We start from the raw sequence: 26,553 nt of genomic DNA, 5'->3' as shown, positions 1-26,553 counted from the left end.
GCATTCTACTTGCAAATGCACTTCAAAATTCTTCTCTAAGTGTGGTCAATGTTAAAAGCCAAACAGAATGCGAGACTGAGAAACAGAGCATGCCCAAGGACATTAAAGGAGAACGAGGAGGGAAAAGAGACTTACAAACTCGAAGCAACAGAAGTAAAAGGAATCATGGGAGGAGCTAGCTGCTGTTTAGAATGAAAAGGGTTAAATTTATGGAATTGCATTGTCACACAGTTAAAAAGTCATTGACTTTGCATGATTTGCAGAAGAATGCACAGGTCCTTGTTATTATATAGAAGACTAAGACATAAAATGCAGCATAGAATTACTGCAAATAAAACAAAGTATCATAAAAAAGCAGGGATTTGGCCCCACAATGTTTGAAGCTCACTTTTCCCAGCAATAAAATTGCAGCTAATTTTAGCTTGATTTCATGCCCATGTTCTCCAACTCTCCGTTCCTAAAAAAGCAGTCCATATGTGAATTTTCTGTAATGCAAATCCAGTTCATTAATGCATGCATCAAGAAATCCAAGTAGAAAAAAAAATTACATTTATGTTCTTATATTGTCCCACAAATTTCATAAGAACAGCTCGAAATTTTGGGTAGAGATGAACATGAGCAAGTCTGCACATCCTGGAAATCCAAAGCAACACACAAAATGCTGAAGGAAATCTGCAGGTCAGGCAGCGTCTATGAAAATGAATAAACAGTTGACATTTCAGGCTGAGATCCTTCCTCAGGGATGAAAAGGCAGGGGGAAGATGTCAGAATAAAAAAATGGGGGGAGGCAAGGAGGATAGCTAGAAGGTGACAGGTGAAGCCAGGTGGGTAGGAAAGATAAAGGGCTGGAGAGGAGTGAGTTGTGAATTCTGCAAAGGTGAATTTCTGTTACACAAATGGTTGTAATGTGGAGATCGTCTGTAGTCTAAAGTCAGTCCAACCTACCCTTGAATATAATCAATGACAGGCTCCAGAACTTGCAGAACAGCCTCATGTTGAAACTGTGCTGCATAGTTCTACATACACGTTTCCACTGAGAGGAAACATCCTCAGGTATCCAGCCTGAAAATTTCCTACAAAACACTGGCTATCTCAAGCTCCCGCCAAACCTCAAGGGTTTCATGAGGATTATTTCTTCTGAAACTCCAAGTCATACAAGAAAGCCCAAAGTATTTTGCAATAAGCTGTTTAAACTACTTAAACCACACAGATCACAATGGAATATGGCCCAAGTATTTTCATACTGCTCATTTACTGTTAAATGGTGCATGATAACGGACAAGCTTTCACAATCACTTGAAGGCCAGCTTCTGCCCACATGTACAAATATATTAACAAAATCCAACCAGGTTAGTTCAAGCCAGGTTGTTTCAAAGAATGATTTGAAATGCTGCTTCTGCAATCCATTTCCCAATGATTCCTTTATTTCTCAGCCTCTTCAACGACTGCCTCTGTGAAGGACTTGGGAGTTCTTTTTTTATGTTCTAAAGTGATGTAATTGTAAACTGCCTTTGCAAACACAGAAGGTAATGGGCAAGGTGGCTAACATTGAACCTGAGGCTGCTCTGTGCTGCTGAAAGAGCAACAGTTTTAGGAAGATACAAGCAATATTTGTCACGGTTCAACAATCTCACATTGTTATCATTTTATTGGAAAGGAAGGTAGCTGACAGCAAACCTGGTATGAAAAAGCAACTTAAACATCATTTTTAATTTCTCTTGGTGCGTGCACTGTGATGTCAAAGTCAACGTTAAGACACCTCTTGAACCCAGAGGAAAAGCAATAGGATTCCAAATCAGAATGCCATAAAGGAGATCCTGGAGATGGTGGAGCATAGCGGGCCTGATGCAAGCTGCTGCTACCAAAGAACCCAAGCAATACACAACAGAGTGAGCATCCGCCAGCGATGCGGAGAGGCAAGATTTGGAGTGGTGGCCCATGTGAACCAAGGCTCTTTAATGGTGGACTGTGTCAAGCTTTAAGTGTTGTTGTAACAGTATTCTTCCAAGAAAATAGAGATTCTTTCATCTCTAATATCTGTCTCCATATCAAGAAGCAAGATATTCATTGTTACGTACCCCGTAACTGGGTTGCCAAACCAGCAGAAATGGATCACTCAGTTGGAGTCTGGATTACTAGAACTAAGAAAGTTTTATTAAAGAAACAAGCAACACAGTACTCTAATCAAAAGGATAATGAATGCAGCAGTTCAGCAATGATAAACATACATGTACACAGAATTAAGATAACAGGATCAATCAAGCTCTATCGTTGTCTAGGGGTAAATGACCAGTTTCAAAATGACGCAAAGTTCAGTTCAGTTCGCAGTAATCGCTGCCGTGGCGATGGACAGTGGGGGGAAGGAGAGGGAGAGCAAAACGAATGAATATTCAAAATGACTTCCACACAGACCTTCGCAGTCAGCTTTCGGGCGAGTCCTTTGTGATGTCATCTGAGGTCACCGACCGTGACCCCTCCGTTTCCAGATACGATCGTTTCCCTGCGGTGAACCTGGCACCCAGGCAAGGGTGGACACACACCAGGTTCCAGCCGATCGTGCCTTTCAAAACTTCCCACCGACTTGTGAGAGACGCACCGCTTCCAGGGTCTCGTTACCTCGGGTGTCGTGTGTGTCCTGCCTTAGCGAATCTGTCCCTTTTTATCCCCCTGCTGGGGTATCGCCTGTCCATCACTTCAAACAGTTCAGGGTTCAAAGGGGGAGCCGATCTTGACAGCTCTCCTTCCTTCATTAACATCTCCAAATGCTGCTCCATTGTTTTCCTTATCTCTCTCTCTCCTGAAGACAGGTGGCAGACCAACTGCTGATTCCACTGGTGCCAGCCCAGACCAGCTACATCTTAATCTATGTGTATTCTTGTCACATCATGATAAAACAGCTTGCATTTTTTGCCTCTGTATTCATTTGGCAGACGCTGTAAAGATTCTGTAGTAAATGTGTGCAGGCACTGGCAGAATGATTATATCACTAAACCATATGACCATAAGACAAAGGAGCAGAATTACACCATTCAGCCCATCGAGTCTACCCTGCCATTTCATCATGGTTGATCCACTTTCCATCTTAACATTCGGGGATATGGTTACCTGGCCCTCGTGCAAAGTAAAAGGTAACTTTCTGCTCATCAGCTCAAGCCTGGAGACCGTTTAGGCTCTGCTGCACTCAGTACAGATTGGTTCATTATTTGAGGAGTTGCAAATGGAACTTCACAATGAGGCTGACTTCTAGCTTCATCACAGAAATGGGCCATTCTGGTCCACCACACCAATGCCAACCATGATACCTATCAATCCTAATCCCATTTAGTCATAAAGGAGAATAGGTCATTGTTAAAAACTTCTCAAGATTATTGGGTCTGGGATTCTCCTGAAGCAGTTCAACATCAATGGCTGGGATCAAGATATTTGGTATCCAATACAACAATTTGGGCTTAATGCAACTCCAACCGGATCTACAGAATTTGCAGCTCACATCTGTCGAGCAAAATAGTCAAAATAAGTTTATTATCAAAATGCACACTTTACCCAACACTACCATGAGATCCATTTTGTTGCAGGGGTTTAGAGGAAAATAAAGAAATACAACAGAATTTATGAAAAAAATATAGATAAACATAAATATGCTCTATAAATTTGCAGATCAGCTGCTTCAACCATGTTTGGAACAGAGAGTCATAGCAATGAGAATTGGAGCAGTGATTCTGGGGAAACACAAACCAGTCAGCAGGTTACAGGTAAATGCTCCTCAATGGCACAGTTTACAACAATTTGCTATTGATTACAAATTGCCTGAATGAGGGGGTGGGAGGTGAAGCAGCAGACTTGGCAACTTAGTTAAAGTGGATTGTTCCTGCTTTTCGTTCAGAGGACATACCCGGACCTCCAATTATTCAGTCCTATGCGGTAGCTGCACAGGTGAATGATGCGGGCAAGGTCTGGAACAGTAATGATGAATTTGCGTATAAATAACAAATGGTTTCTTAGTCTTACATTTTGCCCAGTGATTAGTGGCTTCAGGGACCAAAACCCATTTTGAGAGGTGGACCCTGTGGACTGTATAGCATTATGCTGTCCCCTCTGGTGACCAGGTTCTATTACTGCAAAATATCTATTTTTCTCAGAATGCTGTTATAACAACAGTTAAAGCCTGATATAATTCACCATAAAATAGCCGTCTTAGATCACACCCACCCACCATCCTGAAAAATGCCTTGCCCCATCACGAGTGAATGCTCAGTGTTGTATACAGCTTGCATTCTTGCAATTCAGCATTGTTCTTTGATAGCAGCAGCTTGTATTAAGCCTACTACAACCCACCATCCCATGGATCTTCAGCACATCGTTTTGATGTAGAGATACTAGCTCAGTAGTTACAGTGCATATGAAAAGCATTCACCCTCCTTGGAAGCTCTCATCTTTTATTTTTTAACCAACATTGAATCACAGTGGATTTAATTTGGCTTTTTAGACACCGATCAACAGCAAAAGACTCTTTCGTATCAAAGTGAAAGTAGATCACTGCAAAGTGATCTAAATTAATTAAAAATATAAAATGCAAAATAATCAATTGCATAAGTATTCACCCCCTTCAAGTCAATACTTAGTAGGTGCACCTTTGGTGCAATTACAGCCTTGAGTCTGTGTGGATAGGTCTCTGTCAGCATTGCACATCTGTACACTGCAATTTTTCCCATTCTTCTTTACAAAACTGCTCAGGCTCTGTCTGATTGCATGGGGATCATGAGTGAACAGCCCTTTTCAAGTCCAGTCACAAATTCTCAATTGGATTGAGGTCTGGACTCTGACTTGGTCACTCCAGGACATTAACTTTGTTGTTTTTAAGCAGTTCCTGTATAGTGTTGGCTTTATGCTTGGGGTCATTGTCTTGCTGGAAAACAAATCTTCTCCCAAGTCACGGTTTGATGTGTCCTATTAACGGGGGGGGGGGGGGGGGAGAATACTTATGCAATCAGTTATTTTGGGTTTTATATTTGTAATTAATATAGTTCACTTTGTAGAGATCTGTTTTCACTTTGACATGAAAGTCTTTTTCTGTTGATCAGTGTCAAAAATGCCAAATTAAATCCAATGTTGTAAAACGATAAAACATGATAACTTCCAATGGGGGTGGGGGGTGGGATGAATACTTTTTATAGGCACTGTATGATCCTTTGATCAGAACCAGTGTCAGATTGTTCCAAATCTTCGGGGCACCTCTTGCAATGTTGGCAGCTGTTTGTGGACAAGGATTTGCAGGTCTTTCGGAACAAAAATAATGATGCTGGCAATCTATAAATATACTGTATATGAGGGGTGATTGATAAGTTTGTGGCCTAAGGTAGAAGGAGTCATTCCTCTCCTACATGTGCACACTTAGTCCAGCGGTTGTGGAGCATATGGATCCCTTCTTTGTAGAAATGTTCCATAGCAGGGGTGATTGATAAGACCGTGGCCTAAAGTAGGAGGAGATGAGTTATTAACTTCAAACTTATTGCATTATCACTCAAAGAATTGAAATGCACATGCATGTAACGAGAGCATCTTGGACCTCCAGGTGATCCACAGCAGGGGTGACAGATAAGTTTGTGGCCTACGGTAGTAGGAGATGAGTTATACAGCTCTCGTTACATGCACATACAGTTCAACTCTGAGTGAAAATGCAGGAAGTTTGAAGTTTCTCCTCACTTTAGGCCACAAACTTATCAATCACTGTGTGTGTGTGTGTGTGTGTGTGTGTGTGTGTGTGTGTGTGTGTGTGTGTATTCTGCAGTATCAGGTCCCAGGTCTCTTCCCACAATCCAGGATACAACTGCTGCCAGGGGAAGCAGTAATTTGTTTGCACTTCGCCCAATTCACCGTATTGCATGTGTGCTCAGAACAGAGCTTCCTCTGCACTGAAAAAACTGAATTCTAATCTGGAGAGCACTTTACTGAACAGCTCTGCTCATTTTACAAGGTCAACACTGATCTTCCAGTTGCCCGTTATTTTAATTCTTCATTATAGTCCCATTCTTGCCTTTCTCTTTATCCTCTGACACTGTTCCAATAATGCCCAATACAAATTTAATGAACAGCACCTCTTCTGACACGATTCAGACTTTAGGATTCAATATTGAATTCTATAATCTCAGGGAACCACCATCAATCCACCCCCCCCCCCAATGATTCTTTACTTTTCCTGTCCCTAGCTTTTTTATAGCAGCAATTGTTAGCTGGCCAGCTTCAGTCTGGACACCATCATAAACTATTTTCCATATTCTCTCTGCAACACTAACCACAATTATTTTCTCTTTTTTTCCATTCCGATGAAGTGTTCTTGACTCTAAATGTCGACTGTTTCTCTCCCCTCAGGATCCATTTGACCTAGTGAGATCACTCTGCAATGTTGTCTGTATGCTTGTTTTGTCTGACATCAAAGTCAATGCTAATTGTTGGGTCCGTTTTTCTCCTTTGAGAATTTAATGTTTCCCCGCCCCCCCCCCAATAAGCTCAGTTCCATATTTGGTATCAGTAATACTTGTTTCTTTTTTATTGCAGACTGAGTTGCTTGAATTTTCATTCCCAAGCTGCCCTGGATCATTGTTCAAACTTCCAAATTATTAGTGCAGTGTAGTATAACCACTGTAATACTACATCCATTAAGCAACCATTCAACCATAAATGAACAGCAATGACTAAAAACTTTCTAGTGGATGATGACTTCCATGTTGCTATTGAAACTGGAGGAAACTCATTCAAGCATGTATTCGTTTTTTTTAAAAACTGATTTAATATTACAGATGAGAGTTACCATAATAAACATGAGGTCCTTCAGACCGAAGGCTGCAAGAAGCTTGAGCATGATAGCAACAACGATAGAATACTTTCCATACAAAATATCCTGTTCATTAATGAGTACAGATCAACTTGCTAACCACCAATTTTATGCTTGGCCTTACTATAGATACTAATGTACTCTTGCAGTATCAAAAGATACTACAGCTCTTGGCAGAATAAAAATTTGAAAAAATTGTCAATTACCTATGTTGGCATCCTTTTTAACAACTGTTAATGGGGGAGGTGGTAATAAGCTTTAAAAAAAAATCAAAAGCACAACAAAAGGGAGCTTCACCAAAAATAACACCAAATCTTTTCCCATACATGAAGATCAAAATACTGCAGAAGCTAGAAATCCTCAGGCAGCAACAGAAAATGCTGTTGACCTGAAATTTTAAGTCTTCCTCTTTCCAAGGTCCCCTTTATTCTTACAGGCACTTCCACTTCCCCTGCTTAATATCCAATTATACAGTATTTTGTTCTCTTTTGAGCTAAGAAATTGCAGTGACCAGTGACTGGCAGTCATTCAGAATCAACCAGAAAAATTGCACTTTTGACACATTTTACGAAAGTAATGATGATCAGCAATATTCTGAGGCCAGCTGGAAGAAACAAGAAAATAGGAGCCGCATTCAGCGTTTCAAGACTACCCTGCTATTTGTTGTAAACATCGCTGATCAGCCCGAGGCTTCATCTCCAATTTAAAATTGGTAAATTGTTAGTAAATTGTGTATTAGGTCACATGTACTGAGGTAAAGTGAAAAACTATTTTACATGCCAGCCATGCAGATCAATTCATTACAGCAGTGCATTGAAGTAGTACAATGGAAAACAGTAACAGAATGAAGAATATTCTAATAAGGTTACAGAGGAAGTGCTTTGCAGACACAAAGTGGAAGGCCATAACAAAAGAGAAAGTGAAGTCAAGATCCTATCTCATCATAGTCCATTAAAGTCAAAGTTTATTATCATATATACAAGTACATGTATATGCATATATGCAAAACCACAAGTAATAGAATAAGTCAACTTCTTTAATACAAGAGGTTTTGATAGGGTGGTATTTCTTCAGAGCATCCAAGAGGGGTTTTTGAAACATTATGTGGAGAGTCCAACTAAAGGAAAGAACATACTGGACTTAGTTTTGGAAAATGAGCCAGGCCAGGCAACGGATCTCATGATGGGTGAACATTTCGGTAAGAGAGATCACAATTCATTATGTTCTAAGATGGTTATGAATGAGGATAAAATCAGGTCTTGTGGGAAGGTACTAAATTGAGAGAGGAAAATTATGACAGCATAAGAGCTAAGAGGGGTTGATTGAGAGCAGCTGCTGATGGACAAGTTCAGATATGACATGCAGGAGATGTTTAAAGATCAGGTGATCAGAGTTTGGGGTCAGCATGTCCCAGAAAAGAGCATGGACAAGAAAAGGTACCTTGGATTACCAAGGCGAGAAAGGAGATTGATGGTAGGGCAGTGGATGTTATCTTTAGTAAGGGATTTGACGGGGTCCCTCAAGGTAGTTTGATGATGATGATGATGATGATGATGATGATGATGACGATGATGACGATGACGTCGACTCAGACCTGAGAGGCCAGCGTCGGGCATTTTCATGCCTTACAAGGAGCAGTTCGAAAGGCTGTGTGGGGCGCCACTCCTTGCACAGACATTTCGCAGTATTATTTTACGAGGCCGAGTTGCGAGCTCGACATCAACCCGGCGCGGACGGAGAGCGCGCTCGGGAGCGGTCTGTCACTGGATCAAACTCAGGAACCTCTGTTCTCGAGCCTGGCGCTGATCTCACTGCACCACCAGCCAACCAAAAATTAAAAGTGCATGGGATCCAGGGTGAATTGCAAACTTAGATTCAGAAATAGCTTGACACTAGAAGAAAGAGGGTAGCGGGTGGAAAGTTATTCTTCCCGCCGGAGGTCCATGACCAGTGACGCTGAGCCCTCTGCTTGTGATAGGCATTAATTATTTGATGGACTATAATGGGCAGATTAGCAAGCTTGCAGAGGAAACCAAGGTTGGAGGTGCTGCAGACAGTGTAATGGATTATCAAAGAATGTAGTTGCACATAGATGACTTGCAGATATAGCCATAGTCATAGTCATACTTTATTAATCCAGGGAGAAATTGGTTTTGTTACAGTTGTACCATAAATAATAAATAGTAATAAAACCATAAACAGTTAAATAGTAATATGTAAATTATGCCAGGAAATAAGTCCAGGACCAGTCTATTGGCTCAGGGTGTCTAACCTTCCAAGGGAGGAGTTGTAAAGTTTGATGGCCACAGGCAGGAATGACTTCCTATGACGCTCAGTGTTGCATCTCGGTGGAATGAGTCTCTGGCTGAATGTACTCCTGTGCCCAACCAATACGTTATGTAGTGGATGGGAGACATTGTAAAGGATGGCATGCAACTTGGACACCATCCTCTTTTCAGACACCACCGTCAGAGAGTCCAGTTCATCCCCACATCCCCACATGGGTAGAGACGTGACAGATGGGATTTAATCTGAGATGGTAAAGGCAACATATGGCATGCTTGCCTTCAATAATAGAGGTGTTGAGAGAAAGCATAAGGATAACTTCTACCGCCACTACCCTAAACTGGTTCTACGACCAACATACTTCACTTGCAAGTCTCTTTCACAACTCTTGTTTTCAGTATTACTTTTTATTTGTAGTTTGTCTTACCAACATTGGTTGTTTGTCAGTCTTTGTTTATGTATGTTTTTTCTTCATAAAATTCTATTTTGTTTTTTTCCCCTGAAATGGAGGTCACAGAAGTAAAACAACTTACACGCAACTGTGATCAGTGTACAGGGATAAGTTGACTTTGAGTACTTTGCACATCACTTGCAATGGGCAAAATTGAGAGAACTACAGTTAAATGAGTTCAGAAAGTGTTAGATCAACAAAATGGCTGGTGTGACAATGCAAGGTAGAAAATGGAAGCAAAACAAAAGGAAGCACACAGCAACAGATAATTTGTTTGTTTGCCTTCTTAAATATGTGACTGTAAAATTAGGGAGGCTGTGACTAGTCAGCACCAGGGGGCAGTTAAACATTCTGGAAGTGCCAACTTGAGTTGGGTATTAGAGTACCCAAAGGAAAGTGGTGGGATGTTCATTAGTGGAAACTAACATCAAGTGGATAAGTTAATCCTCGAATTAACCAATTACTAATTTGATATTACTACTGTAGGACAAGTTAATGTAAAGGTAGTGAGTCTGAGCTCAAAACTTTGTGCTCAGTGAAGTCCGGTCATTAATTAGAGGCTGATGGACAGGTAAAGGAAAACACAAAATGAGAAAAAGGATAGACATTAGGAGTACAGCCCAAAATACTGCAGATACTGCAAACCTAAAGTAAGTACATAAAATGGTGGAAACACACAGTAAGTTAAACATCTGTGGAAGAGAGAGAACAAGAGGGGACAATTTGGGTCAATAAAGCGGGAAAAGTTAAGATAACCAGTGGAGCATTCACCTCATGGCATTGGAAACACAGGTTTAGACTTGATCTGCAGTGCCACCAATGTGCACGTGTATCCATTCTCCATATCTTGAGAGCTTCCTTCCATATCCCAGAGAACGACGAGTTAGGAAGTTAATTGGCCACTGAACAGTAATTCCTAGTATGTATCTGAATGGTGGAATCTGGGGGTGGGTGTAGTTTTTGGGAATATGGGAGGGGGGAATAAAAGATGGATTCCCATAGTATTAATGTAAATTGGTGGTTGATAGTGCAGATTTGGTTAGTGGGGGGGGGGGGTGTTTCTGTGCCATACCTCTGCATGAATCTAAAATAAACTTCCAGATGCAGAGAAAGTTAGAGGGAAGGACAGAATCTGAGATAAGCAGAAAGGCAGGGGAAATTAAATGACAAATGGGATATGGAACAAGGTGAAAGAGGACAGTAAAAGGGAGATTTCAGGGAGATGCAAATAAGGACGATATCTGAAACTACTGGAACAATGAAGCAGCCCTGGAAACACAAACTGCCAATGTTCTGAAATTATTAATTCCCGAGGGCTGCAATGTGCTAAATTGGAAGATTAGCTGCCATGCCTCGAGCATACACCAAGTTTCACTGATAAGAAAGGGGGGTCAGAATTGGAATGGGCTGGAGAATTAAAATGGCAGGCAACTGTAAGTTTGGGGAAAATCTTAAAGAACAAACAAAATAATCCATAAAGCAGTCATCCGAACTACATTGATTTCCCCCTTGCAGGAGTGACATTGTGAGCGTGGAATTATGGTACAAAATCAGGAATACAGAAACGGTCACCCTTTCATGGGAAAGCCTGCCCTGATGACAGCATAGATACTGTAAATTCTGCACAATTGATGGGGTGTGAGTTTCGGTAGAGATGGAAGAGGAAACCATGGCATTCTGAAAGGAAGGGAAAGGGAAAGTTTGTTAGGTTGTGGCATCAAGTTGGAGGAGTCAGAAATTACAGGTGATGATCCACTGAAACGGAGAAGAGCAAGGACAAAGCAAACACAATCCTTGTACTGAGTGGGAGAAGAAAGAGTGGACCAATATTTTGGGAAATGAAAGCAAAGGAGAAAGGAAGGAGATGAATGGAAGCATTAAAACCATCAGACAAAGGAGGAGAATTAGGCCATTCACCCCATTCAGTCTGCTGCACATTCAAATCAAATCAATTTTAATTATCATTCAACCATACATATATACAGTCGAACGAGACAGCGTTTCCCTGGGGCCAAAGTGCAAAACATACAAAAAGCACATTCTAAATTAGACAGCAAACATTCCAGATAGTGTGCAACATTCAAAATAGCCAGCAAAGAAGCATATTCACTCAAAAAATATACATATAGTCCAAGACCCTGAGCGACATGTCCTGCAATCGATGGAACTGTCTCCCGGTGGTGTGCAGACGCACACAATCCAGCCTGTCATTCCACTGCTCAAACACAAGAGGGCAGCACCTACCCGGATGCAGAGCAATGCACCGCCTCCGTCTTTTCCACATCTGGTCTGCAGCAGTAGGAAAGCCCACTGCTTGAGACCTAGTCCTCTTCACAACCAAGGCTACGCAGCTACCATGTTGCCTGTCATCCACCAGACAAGAGTAACAAGCTTGCCAGAAACTTACATTATCACTGTCCAACCAAGCCTTGCAATGGAAAGTGAAACGTCTGCGACAATCTCCCATGGTTATACTGTTCACCGCCTTCACACACCAACTCCGATGCCTACAAGTAGCAGGCAGTAACACGGTTTGCAGCCACGTCAGCTCCTCTGAACACAAACGGGCTCCACCAACATCCCGACCAGCTCCTTTCCTGACAACCCGGCTGCTCCTGCTGCCAACACCGGTCTAGCTACTCCTATGAATGAGCAACGAACAGATGGCAGACATCCCACCTCTCCCAGAAGTTCTGGGAGTCTCCCGCATTTTAATAGTGGCTTCCTGATGCCCACATATTATATACAATGTCCTGGAAATCAATTTTTTTGAGAGCGAGCGAGAGAGAGTGAGCGCGAGAGAGACCACAAAAGCGAGCGTAAAGTGTACCCCTGCCTAATAGGAGTCAAAAATAATGACAGTGTTGCTCGCTGCACTGTTTGCAACAGTGACTTTTCTATTGCCGATGGTGGGTTAAGACTGTAAAAGACATGTTGAGGTGAGTTTAACAGGTGTCATTCGTTCATTAGCATAGCTAATGTTATTTAAACTAGCTGGCCAGCTGCTAAGAAGCTACTCCATTGCAGACATCCCACCTCTACCAGAAGTTCCGGGAGTCTCCCGCAAATTGATGCTGCTACCTCCCTGAAATGAGTTTTTGCAGGGTGGGTTGTCTGAGATGGAGTAGCCCTGCAGCACCTAAACTGTTGGAGTAGAATTGTCTTTCGATCATTAAAAAAAAAAATTTTACAAAGTAAAAAGCACCTTTGGTTGGCCTCGGAGAGGATGCTACATTCAAATGTGCCACCACTTCACCAGAAGTCATTAAGCACTGGAATTCCATCATGGCTGATTTACCATTCATGTCAACCCCATCCTCCTGCCTTCTCCTTGTAACCTTTGACTCCTTGATGAATCAAGAACCTATCAGCTCCGCTTTAAATAAACCCAATAACTTAACACCCACAACCATCTGTGGCAATGAATTCCACAGATTCACCATCTTTTGGCTAAAGAAATTACTCCTCATCTCCATTCTAAGAGACATATGGAGATGTTCTCTGCTTTGAGGCTGTGCCCTCTGGTCCTAGACCCCCACATTAGGAAACATCATCTCCATATCCAAACTATCCAGGCCTTCAATAGTTGATAGATTTCAATGGGACTCCCGCCCCCCCCCCCACCGCCACCATTCTAACTCAAGCGAGACTCAAGCCCAGACCCATCAAACGCTCCTTATACATTAACCCTTTTATTCCCAGAATCATTATCGAACTGCTTATAACACTCTAAGTGCAGTCTGACCAATGCCTTATAAAGCCTCAGCATCACACTCTTGCCCTTACATTATACTTCTTTTGAAATGAATGCTAACGATGCACTTGCCTTCCTTATCACTAATTAAACCTGCTCGTTAACCTTCAGGAAATCCTACACGAGGACTCACAGGTCCCTTTACAACTCTGATTTTTGAATTTTCTACATGTTTAGAAAGTAGTTTATGCCTTTACTTCTTCTGCTAAAGTGCATTGCCATACACTTCCCTACACTTTATACCATCTGCCACCAGTTTGGCTATTCTCCAAATCTGTCTAAGTTCTTCTATAGACTCACTGCTTCCTCAACACTACCTGCCCCTCTATCTATCTCCATATGGTCTTCAAACTTGGCCACAAAGCCATCAATTACATCTCAATGCAAGTGTTATATCTCAATGCATGGAGTGTAAGAAATAAGGTGGATGATCTTGTTGCACTACTACAGATTGCCAGGTCTGATGTTGTGGCCATCACTGAATCATGGCTGAAGGATGGTTGTAGTTGAGAGCAGAATGCCCAAGGAGGAATAGGAAGGCCAGCAGAGCAGTTGGAATGGCTCTGCTCGTAAAGAATGGCATCAAATCAGTAGAAAGGTGTGACATTGAATCCTTCTGGGTTGAGTTAAGAAACTACAAGGGTAAAAGGATGTTGATGGCAGTTATATACAGGCCTCCCAACAGTAGCTGGAATGTGGACCACAGGATACAACAGGAAGTAGAAAAAGCATTTCAAATGTGCAATGTTATGATAGTCATGAAAGATTTTAACATGCAGGTCGATTGGGAAAATCACTTTGGAAATAGATCTTAAGAGAGTGAGTTTGTTGAATGCCTACAAGATGACTTTTTAGAGCAGTTAGTCATTGAGCCTTCTAGGGAATCTGTTATACTGGATTGGGTGTTATGTAATGAACCAGAAGTGATTAGGGAGCTTAAGGTAAAAAAAACCCTTAGGAGGCAGTGATCAAAATATGATTGAGTTCAACTTGAAATTTGATAGGGAAAAGTAAAGTCTGATGTAGCAGTATTTCAGTTGAGTGAGGGAAATTACAGTGGTATGAGAAGTTGACCAAAATAAATTGGAAGGAGATGCTGGCAGGGATGACAGCAAAGCAGCAATGACACGAGTTTCTAGGAAAAGATGAGGAAGGTGCAAGATAGATGTATTCCAAAAACAAAGAAATACATAAATAGCAAATAGTACAACTGTGGCTAGAAGGGAAGTCAAAGCAAATGTAAAGCAAAAGAGAGGGTATACAGCAAAGCAAAAATTGGGAAGCTTTTAAAACCTGACAGAGAGCAACTAAAAGAATCACCAGGAGGGAAAAGATGAAATATGAAATCAAGCTAACAATATCAAAGTGGATAGTAAAAGCTTTTTTCAAGTATGTAAAAAATAAAAGAGAGATGAGAGAGGATATAGGACTGCTAGAAAACAAGGCCAGAGAAATAATAACGGTGATAAGGAGATGGCAGATGAACTGAGTATTTTGTATCAGTCTTCACCGTGGAAGACACTAGCAATGTGTCAGATGTTGAAGAGTATGAGGGAGAAGGTGCTCAATAACTGAAAGACCCAAGGGTACATATGTCATCCGGACCAGAAGAACTGCACCCAAGGGTTCTGAAAGAGGTAGCAGAAGAGATTGTGGAGGCATTAGCAATGATCTTTCAAAAATCGTTGGACTCTGGCATGGTGCCTGAGGACTGGAAAGTTGCAAATGTCATACCGCTCATTAAGAAAAGAAGAAGGAAGCAGAAAAGAAATTATAGATCAGTTAGCCTGACCTCAGTGGTTGGGAAGATGTTGGAGTCAACTGTTAAGGATGTATTTATAGGGTACTTGGTGACACAAGACAAAATAGGACAAAGTCAACATGGTTCCTTAAGGGAAAATCTTGCCTGAGGAACCTGTTGGAATCCTTTGAGGAGGTTACAAGTAGGATAGATAAAGGGGATGCAGTGGATGTTGTATATTTAGACTTTCAGAAGACCTTTGACAAGGTGCCACACATGCGGCTGCTCACTAAATTAAGAGCCCATGGTATTATAGGAAAGTTACTGGCAAGGTTAGTGCATTGGCTGATTGGTAAGACACAGTGAATGGGAATAAAATAATCCTTTTCTAGTTGGCTGCCAGTAGCTAGTGGTGTTCTGCAGGGGTCAGTGTTGTGACCACTTCTTTTTATGCTGTGTATCAATGATTTAGATGATGGAATAGATGGCTTTGTTGCCCTGTTTGCAGACAATACAAAGATTGGTGGAGGAGCAGATAATGTAGAGGAAACAGGTAGGCTGCAGAAGGACTTGGACAGATAAGGAGAATGGGCAAGAGGGTGGTAAATGAAATAAAATGTTGGAAAATGCATGGTCATGAACTTTGGTAAAAAAAAATAAATGTGCAGACTATTTTGTAAATGGAGAAAATCCAAAAACCTGAGATGCAAGTAGACTTGGTTGTCCTTGTGCAGAGCACCCTAAAGCTTAACTTGTAGGTGCGGAAGGCAATTCATTTTAAAGGGTCTAGAATACAAGAGAAAGGATGTGATGCTGAGGCTTTTTAAGGCACTGGTGAGCCCTCAACTTGAGTATTGTGAACATTTTTGGGTTCCTCATCTAAGAAAAGATGTGCTGGTATTTAAGAGGATTCAAAGGAGATTCACAAGGATGATTCTGGGAATGAAAGGGTTATCATACAAGGAATGTTTCATAGTTCTGGGTCTGTACTCACTGGAATTTAGAAGAATGGGGGGGCGGAATCTTATCGAAACCTTTCAAATATAGAAAGGCCTAGACTGAGTAAGATGTGGAAAGGATGTTTCTCATGGTGGGGGAGTCTAGGACAAGAGGGCACAGCCTCAGAATAGAGGAGTGTCCATTTAAAACGGAGATGCAGGGAAATTTCTTTAGCCAGAGGGTGATGAAATTTGTGGAATGTATTACCACAGGCAGCTGTGGAGGCCAGGTCATTGAATGTATTTAAGGCAGGTTCTTGATTGGACAGGGCATCAAAGTTTACAGGGAGAAGGCTAGGGAGTGGAGCTGAGGAAGGGGGAGAAAAAGGATCAGCCATGATTGAATGGCAGAGCAGAGTCAATGGGCCAAATGGCCTAATTCTACTCCTAACGTCTAATGGTCCCATTCTGTCATCAAATCCATTGACGTATAACATGAAAAGAAGTGGTCTCAACACCACCAGTCACCAGAAGCCAACCAGAAAAGACCTCCTTCATACCCACCCTTTGGCTGGCTGTCAGAGAGCAATCTTCTATCGGTGCTAGTATCTTTCCTGTAATACCATGGGCTCTTATCTTTTTAAGCAGCCTCAAGTGCAGCACCTTGTCAAAGGCCTTCCACTGACTCTCTTTGGTTTCTCCTGTTTTTTCCTCAAAGAATTCCAACAGATTTGTCAGGTAAGATCTCCTCTTAAGGAAACCATGCTTACTCTGGCCTATTTTATTATGTGCCTCCAAAAGTTCCCCCGAAACTTCATCCTTAGTGATGGACTCTAACTTCTACCCAAACATTGAAGTCAGACTAACTGGCCTATAATTTCCTTCTCTGCCTCCCTCCCTTCTTGAAGAATGGAGTGATGTTTGCAATTTTCCAGTCCTCTGGTACTTTTCCAGAATCCAGTGATTCTTGAAAGATCATTACTAATTCCTCCACAATCTATTTAGCTATTTCTTTCAGAACCCTGGAGTGTAGTCCATCTGGTCCAGGTGACTTATCTCCCTTCGTACCTTTCAGCTTCCCACACAACTTCTCCTTTGTAACAGCAACTGCACTCACTTCTGCCTCCCGACACTCCCAAATTTAGTGTCTTTCACAGTGAGGTCTAACACAAAATACATAAGTTTGCCCACCATTTCTTTGTCTCCCATTACTACTGTTCAAGCATCATTTCCCAGCGATCCAATATCCATTTTCCCCTCTCTCTTACTCTTTATATATTTGAAAAAGCTTTAGGATTGTGTTTTATATTATCCTCTAGCTTACCTTCATATTTCACCTTTTCTCTCCTTATGGTTTTCTTTGGTGCCTTCTGTTGGTTTTAAAAGCTTCCCAATCCTCAAAGGTCCCACTAATTTTTACTATATTACATGCTGTCACTTTTCTTTTATGCTGTTTTTAACCTCCCTTGTCAACCACGGTTGTGTCATCCTCCCTTTAAAATACCTCTTCATCTTCAGGATGTATCTATTCTGCACCTTCCAAATTGCTCCCAGAAACTCCAGCAACTACTGTTCTGCTGTCATCCCTGCTAGTGTCCCCTTCCAATTAATTTTGGCCAGCTCCTCTCTCATGCCTCCAATTCCCTTTGCTCCACTGTAGTACTGATATATCTGACTTTAGCTACTTCCTCTCAAACTGCAAGATGAATAATATACTATGATTACTGCCTCCAAAGAGCTCCTTTAGCTAAAGCTCTCTAATCAAATCTGGTGCATACATAACACCCAATCCAGAAGTGCCTTTTCTCTAGTGGACTCAACCACAAGCTCCTCTAAAAAGCCACCTCAAAAGCATTCTACAAATTCCATCTTGTAGAATCCTACTCCAACCTGATTTTCCCAATCTACTTGAATATTGAAATCCCCCATGACTTTCGCATTCTTGCCCTTTTTACCCGCATTGTAATTTGTACCCCACACCCTGGCACTGTTCAGAGGCCTGTATATAATTCCCTTTAGGGTCTTTTGAGCCTTGCAGTTTCTTAACTCTACCCACAAGGATTCTATATTTTCCAATCCTATGTGGCATCATCAGAACAGATGTGAAAGAGAAAATGGAGAAATGCAATACAGCCCTTACAGAAAGCAAGTTTTAAGTAGCATCTTAAATGCGGAGCATTGAGTGGAGAGGAAATTTGGGAGGTTATGGCCTGACACAGACACATTTGTGTAACAATGAAAAATGGTCAAATGAAGAAGGTCAGCATTAGAGCAGCAGCCTTGAAAATTGGCAGAACTGTATGAGTATTGGCAGCATTCCTTTAGTTCAGATAACTACATATTCAAGTTAAAAAGCAAGTCTTGTAGTATTTCAGAATGATCAATATACGATGCTAAACTTATCTGCATAGCCAAGCCCAGCTTCTGCACAGTGGCCCTTCCCCAGATTCAATACCTTTCAGATGTTCTCCAGGTTGCTTTGTCCGTTATATTACTCCCACCCACCACATGTTGAACTCGCGTTAGCAATGTAACACTTAATCTTCCTGTTTTTTCCTAATGCTCCATTTCAGCAATGTCATTGGAGAGTTACTGAATTGATGCAAAAAAAAGTTTGTTTTTACTTTAACTTCAGACTCAGTGTTTTTAAATGCAAGTTTCATATGCTTAATGGGAAAAGCTACCAATTTCTATGCCGAGGCAGACTTTTTATATTCCTAACATTTGAACTCTCTGAATCTGTTAGCAGTTTTGAACCAATTAATTCCTGCCCAGGGACAGTGCCACTTGGCACATTTAAAAGTCTCCAATAAGAAATAATTTTGTTTTTTAAAAAGCAAGATGAGTACGTAAAATCAGAGTTTCATTTCAGTTACATTTGTGGGAAAACTGGAAAGATGCAATTTGCCCTAAAATGCTAAGAATACAAAATAACTTGGTTGTGGTCTAAAATTGTCATTTTTCTGAAAATGCTTTGTCAGTTCCCTCAGCCAGACATTGTTGGGGGAGGGGATAGAATGAGGCGGTCAGAGATGAGGGTGGTGGATTCACAAGCAAAGTCTTTCCACTTTATTCTTCAAAGTGATGCTAAGCTACTGCCTTGAACTATTATAATCTTTCGAGTGAGGGTGCTTTCATTATGCTGATGGGTAGGGAGTCCCAGAATGTAGACCCTGTGATGCTGTTTGATTAGCAACATATTGTCCATTTCAAGGTGGTGTATAATTTAGTTCTCAAGTTGATTGTATTTCCATGTGGTTCCTTTCCATAGCTTCTTTGATGGCTCAGTTGTTAGCCATAGCAGCTGCTGTTGGAGTAACCTTGGCAAGTACCTGCATTTTGTAGGTGGTACCCACTGGCAGGCTTTCTCTTAGTCGATGTGGAGCTCCTTGTTCATTGGTGATTGATGGTTGATAGTTTCAAAGGGAATCCAAGGCTTCGAGTGTATTTCTGGCAATGACAACTGATGCCCATTTGTATGATGCGCACTACTTCCTCAGATGCAAAGCTAATTAAGCTGTTTGCACTCAGTAAAAGTGAAAGCAAGCAAAAACTGAAACTACAGTCTTGGATCCAGGATATCCACTTATCTGTGCGCGTTCTGTCTCTGAATCTCAGTAGTTTTGAACCAATTAATTGCTGACCAGGGACAGTGCAACTGCACAGTTAAAAGGCGAAGGTGACTGAAATGGAAGAAATCAGTGAGGGGAAATAGGAGAGTTAATTGTATCTTTTCCTTAATTACACTCCTATCCCTTTTTCCTTCCAACATCCTGTGTCCTCCCACCTTCATTTGTATTGCCTCACACAGTATTCACTGCTTCAACAATTCCTGTGTTCCAGTTTAGTTTCTGCATCAACGTGTAATCACCCCACACTTCCAATCTACAACAGGCTTACCTGAGGGCCTTTGAGGAGAAGCTTAACCCCCCCCCTGCTGTTTCCTCCTTAGTTTGCCTGAATCTGTTCTCATGCTGAGTGGCTTCTCCTCGAGCTCCACTCAGTTCCTCCTATGAGATGAAAGGATTTGGGAACCCATGTGAGTCCAAGCATGTTGAGTATGTAGAATGGATTTTTTGTTTTAGTCCTCTTTGGGTTCCATCCCTCAGTTCTTTTTTTTGTTAAGTTCTTTCTGTGGTGCTTCATGTTGTTGCACTGACTAGAAAGCTTCACCTTGCTACTAGATTTCCACACTGTTCTCACTGTGATCTTATCCTGCTCCGATTCTACACTTCACTTTATCAAATTCCTGTCTTTATTTCAAGATACAGGTTAGTAATCCTTCACGGCAAGCCCTAAGACTTTCGCAGCCAACTTGGCTAGAAGTGGCCAAGACGAAGGAAGTGAGAAAAAGGAAGAGTATTTTTGTAAGAGACAGGATGGGAAGAAGTATCGTCAGGGTGGGAGGACACAGGATGTAGGAAGGAAAAAGGGATAGGAGTGTAAATAAGGAAAAGATACAATGTAGAAGAAAACTACATTAGAATTTGGTCTAACTCTTGCATTAGTGATGGTGTGATGTGAGAAATATTACAGAGCAAAATTAAGTAAGAGGATAACTACATTCTGCAAAATAAGGTAACATGATTAACGATGTAATTGATTAATTTGGTCAGTAGATCTTACAGAAAATTATTTGGAACCTTCAAAGAATAAGCATTGCATGGTATTCAAACAGACAGACAGCACATGCTCCAAGTACAAGACTCTGTGCTTCCCAAGGTGCTGCTGTTTCCCCTGATGTCCTGGAGTGAAGCCTAATTTTATTGTTTATCTATTGAGCAGCTCACAGGGCAGCCCTGACTTGCATCCTGAAATTTCAAGTCAGGGGCAAAATAGCTGTTTGGCTGAAACAAGCATCATATTTGCCTTACAGTTTATCATCCACCACTCTCCACAGGAGTGCACTGTGGCAAAGGAATCTTCAGCTGCTCTCTCTCCTTCCCCGGCTCACTTGCAACAATCTCCACTACCATCAATAAATTCAACACAGACAGGAAAACAAACACAGGAGCTTCTCTTCCCAACAATAACAGGGCTAAACAACAAAATAAATGCCAAAGAAGTAAAAGTTAATATTTAACAAATAAGTTATTAAAATAAATAAGGTAACATTTTCTCTCAAGTAGTAATCAAAAAATCAATAGCTGAGGAAACTATTTGCCAAACTTAGTTGGTAAGTAAAATCTACACACCCTCTTCACTACGTCCAAAAGCCCACCAAAAATTAGATATTGTTATTTCTGTATTTTACACAAGTATCTATTCATATTGGTAATTAACATATGTTAAGAGTTGCTCCCTGACCAAATCTGGCTGGCAAGTGCAAGAACTCACTTTTCTGTATTCATAAATTTGTATTCTGGCTACACCTTTTTTTGTGCTATTTACTGGTCAAAAATCTTAAGCAGCTAGCTTTGTCTAGGGGCTTTTCACAATTCAATTCCCAGTACTTGGGATCAGGCCCATGCCTGCTGCAGCTCTGGGACTTCCATATATTTCTGTACCTCGATGATGATGCAAATTGGGCTCAGGAGACACAGAAGACTGTAAGTACTGCAGTTTGAAGCAAACCCATGAACTGCTAGGGGAACTCAGTTAATCAGACTGTATCCATGGATGCAAAGAGAAAGTAATTTCTGGTTATGCTAATTTGTCACCAAAAGCATGGCGACACCTGCGGGTTGTCCCCAGCACAATCCAGTGTTAGTCGCAGATGCAAAGTGTTGCATTTCTATGCATGGTTTGATGTTTCAATATACAAACCCCATTTCCAGAAAAGTTGGGATATTTTCCAAAATGCAATAAAAACAAAACTCTGTGATATGTTGATTCACGTGAACCTTTATTTAACTGACAAAAGTACAAAGAAAAGATTTTCAATAGTTTTACTGACCAACTTAATTGTATTTTGTAAATATACACAAATTTAGAATTTGCTGGCGGCAACACACTCAACAAAAGTTGGGACAGAGTTAAAATAAGATTGAAAAATGCACAGAAAAGTCATGCTACTGTGACAATTATAGCCACCTGGGCTCAGGAGTACTTCGGAAAACCATCGTCACTCAACATAGTCTGTCGCTGCATCCAGAAATGCAAATTGAAACTATATTACGCAAGGAGGAAGCCATACATCAACACTATGCAGAAACACCGGTGAGTTCTCTGGGCCCAAGTTCATCTCAGATGGACCGAAAGACTGTGGAACCGTGTGCTGTGGTCAGATAAGTCCACATTTCAGCTAGTTTTCGGAAAAAACAGGCATCGAGTTCTCCGTGCCAAAGATGAAAATGACCATCCAGATTGTTATCAGCGAAAGGTGCAAAAGCCACCATCTGTGATGGTATGGGGGTGCATCAGTGCCCATGGCATGGATGAGTTGCATGTATGTGAAGGTACCATTGACTCTGAGGCATATAAAGTGGATGAAGGGAAGACAGTGGATATTGTCTACACGGATTTCAGTAAGGCCTTTGACAAGGTCCCGCATGGGAGGTTAGTTAGGAAAATTCAGTTGCTAGGTATACATGGAGAGGTGGTAAATTGGATTAGACATTGGCTCAATGGAAGAAGCCAAAGAGTGGTGGTAGAGAATTGCTTCTCTGAGTGGAGGCCTGTGACTAGTGGTGTGCCACAGGGATCAGTGCTGGGTCCATTGTTATTTGTCATCTATATCAATGATCTGGATGATAATGTGGTAAATTGGATCAGCAAATTTGCTGATGATACAAAGATTGGAGATGTAGTAGACAGTGACACACATCAAAGTTGCTGGTGAACGCAGCAGGCCAGGCAGCATCTCTAGGAAGAGGTGCAGTCGACATTTCAGGCCAAGACCCTTCATCAGGACTAACTGAAGGAAGAGTAAGTAAGGGATTTGAAAGTTGGAGGGGGAGGGGGAGATCCAAAATGATAGAAGACAGGAGGGGGAGGGATGGAGCCAAGAGCTGGACAGGTGATTGGCAAAAGGGATACGAGAGGATCATGGGACAGGAGGTCCGGGAAGAAAGACGGGGGGGGGGGGGGGAACCCAGAGGATGGGCAAGGGGTATATTCAGAGGGACACGGAGAAAAAGGAGAGTGAGAGAAAGAATGTGTGTATAAAAATAAGTAACAGATGGGGTACGAGGGGGAGGTGGGGCATAGACAGTGAGGAAGGTTTTCAGAGCCTGCAGACGGACTTGGACCAGCTGGAAAAATGGGCTGAAAAATGGCAGATGGAGTTTAATACAGACAAGTGTGAGGTATTGCACGTTGGAAGGTCAAACCAAGGTAGAACATACAGGGTTAATGGTAAGGCACTGAGGAGTGCAGTAGAACAGAGGGATCTGGGAATACAGATACAAAATTCCCTAAAAGTGGCGTCACAAGTAGATAGGGTCATAAAGAGAGCTTTTGGTACATTGGCCTTTATTAATCAAAGTATTGAGTATAAGAGCTGGAATGTTATGATGAGGTTGTATAAGGCATTGGTGAGATCGAATCTGGTGTATTGTGTTCAGTTTTGGTCACCAAATTACAGGAAGGATATAAATAAGGTTGAAAGAGTGCAGAGAAGGTTTACAAGGATGTTGCCGGGACTTGAGAAACTCAGTTACAGAGAAAGGTTGAATAGGTTAGGACTTTATTCCCTGGAGCGAAGAAGAATGAGGGGAGATTTGATAGAGGTATATAAAATTATGATGGGTATAGATAGGGTGAATGCAAGCAGGCTTTTTCCACTGAGGCAAGGGGAGAAAAAAACCAGAGGACATGGGTTAAGGGTGAGCAGGGAAAATTTTAAAGGGAACATTAGGTGGGGTTTCTTCAGACAGAGAGTGGTGGGAGTATGGAATGAGCTGCCAGGTGAGGTGGTAAATGCAGGTTCTTTTTTAACATTTAAGAATAAATTGGACAGATACATGGATGGGAGGCGTATGGAGGGATATGGTCCATGTGCAGGTCAGTGGGACTAGGCAGAAAATGGTTCGGCACAGCCAAGAAGGGCCAAAAGGCCTGTTTCTGTGCTGTAGTTTCTATGGTTCTATATTAGGATTTTAGAGAGACATATGTTACCATCAAGGTGACGTCTCTTCCCGGGACGTCCATGCTTATTTCAGCAGGACAATGCCAGACCACATTCTGCATGGGCTACAACAGCATGGCTTTGTAGACACAGAGTGCGTGTGCTTGACTGGCCTGCTGCCAGTCCGGATCTATCTCCTATTGAAAATGTATGGCGCATCATGAAGAGAAGAATCAGACAATGGAGACCACGGACTGCTGAGCAGCTGAAGTCTTACATCAAGCAAGAATGGACAAAATTTCCAATTGCAAATCTACTACAATTAGTATCCTCAGTTCCAAAACGATTAAAAAGTGCTATTAAAAGGAAAGATGATGTAACACAATGGTAAACATGCCTCTGTCCCAACTTTTATTGAGTGTGTTGCAGCCATCAAATTCTAAATTTGTGTATGTTTACAAAATACAATTAAGTTGGTCAGTAAAGCTATTGAAAATCTTTTCTTTGTACTTTTGTCAGTTAAATAAAGGTTCACGTGAATCAACATATCACAGATTTTTGTTTTTATTGCATTTTGGAAAATATCCCAACTTTTCTGGAAATGGGGTTTGTACATGTGATAAATAAAGCTAATCTCTTTTTAAACCTTTTCAGTGTCATTTAAAGCCAAACATTTTTTTTCTCTCCTATGCAACTCTCATGGAAGTTTAATCATGAAATAGAAATCAAACCCAGAGACCATTTTATTCACCCAATTTCCACCCTCCTCTCATGAAGATTTTGATTGATGCTTTGTACTTTCTATGCCAGCTATTTTCTTGAGTGATGTGGCATAAATAGTTCTCGCATCCTCAGCAAACCATAGTGAGTTTTCAGCTGTCTAATATCTTGTAAAGTGCAGTAAAGCTTCAGAATTTCATTAGGAATCCCCGCCACTGTGCACTGTCACATCAAAACATAATTCGCTCTAACGCTGATCACTTAACTTTAAAACTAGATTGGGCTATAAACCAAGAGGGAAAAATGCTTATAGGTAACTCTGAAAAGGTTGAGCACTATTCTGGTATTTTCAATAACTGCAGATTTTATGATTTGAAACCAATAGATATGACTTTGTGTCAACGCCGAGAGTGAAGACAAATAGATCTGAAGCCAATACTATCATGTCCTGATTCTGCCAACACAAGCTTCAAGTTGAAAGTTTTAAGATAATTTCTTTATTGAGATCTACAGCTTCAATATAAATAAAAAGCATTTCTGCACATTTCCATTTAGGGCGGTAGTTTTAAAGGTGGATTGTATGTGGATTCAAAAAGACAATACTGGGGCAAATGTTACTGTTCACTGCTCTCACCACCCTACTGCTGCAATACCTCTCCATTCATGATTTCCCCCGATCTTCTTTATTTAACCTGGTCACTTAGAATTTCGGTGAGGTCACTGTGGAGTTGGCTTTCCATTGAGCATGCCCTTAGTTGGGGAACAGGAACATTAGCAGGCATTGCATGTAAAATTTACAGTCAATATTATTAATACAGATTAAGCAGCAAGGGTGGGGACAGATCAGAGAGAAGAATAAAGTGCTTGGTAGGGCAGGATGGAATGCAGCTGTGTGTAGCGAGAGGAGGGTAGAGCAGAGTATTCTCAGAGAGCCATAGCGTGTGAAACTAACCAGTTGTCGTAAAGGATGTGGCAGTTTTATCATGGGTAGGGTGAATAAACTGGCAATACATATAAACTAGATTATATCTGCTTTTACAAATATTTAAAAACCAGCTAGCGAATAGTCAAAGTGAACTTGGTCCATTGCAAACTTCAGACAAGGGTGCTTGTGTCAGGGAATAGGAAAATGATAAAGACATTAAGCACATATTTTGTGCCTGCCTCCACAAAAACAGACACAGATAATTTTACAGAAATAGTTCACAAGAAAGATTCTGATGTAAGAGGGATATGTAAAGCAGTTATAATACTACATTAAAGGAGCAAATAATGGAACAAAAAACACTGATACAGCACCAGGACATAAAAGCCTACATTCTAAGGATCTGAAAAAGATGGCTGCAGAGTTTGTTAATGCACTGATTTTAGATTGAAGAATTCCCTCGTTCTCATAGATTGCAAGGTAATGTTTTCAATTGGGAACCACAATCCCTGGTTATTCAGGCATCAATAATAATAGTGCTAGAAACCAAACTACAAATGTACTTCACCATGAAAACAATGTTTGGTGATTTTGATATCATGAACTTAAAGGATGCAAACAGCAGTACCTAGAGAAAGTAATAGATTTACATTTTCAGAAACTATTTCATCACTGTCACAGAAGAGATTGTGACACATTTAAGATTCATGTAATACAGGTAATATATAGGAAGGGATTGAAGATTGGTAAGGGACAAATAACAGAAATAGGATTAAAGAGAACACTTTGGGGATGACTAAAAAGTTATCACTTGGTCCCAAATTGTTTAAAATCATTAACAATGATTTAAATTACAGGATGTGGTCCATTTCCTCAATAACAGCAGGGACTTCATTGG

At 41.2% G+C, this 26,553-nt stretch overlaps 1 protein-coding gene across 14 annotated transcripts in view; it reads right to left on the bottom strand.

Moving 5' to 3' along the window:
- LOC140201702 (alpha-(1,6)-fucosyltransferase) overlaps positions 1-26,553 on the bottom strand; it is an 889,182-nt gene that overhangs the window by 628,977 nt on the left and 233,652 nt on the right. The window lies entirely within an intron of this gene.

This window comes from Mobula birostris, chromosome 1 (assembly GCF_030028105.1).
Source record: "Mobula birostris isolate sMobBir1 chromosome 1, sMobBir1.hap1, whole genome shotgun sequence".
In the NCBI taxonomy this organism is placed as follows: Eukaryota; Metazoa; Chordata; class Chondrichthyes; order Myliobatiformes; family Myliobatidae; genus Mobula; species Mobula birostris.
Note: the sequence above shows the minus strand (reverse complement) of the source record. Positions and strands in the feature narration are given on the sequence as shown.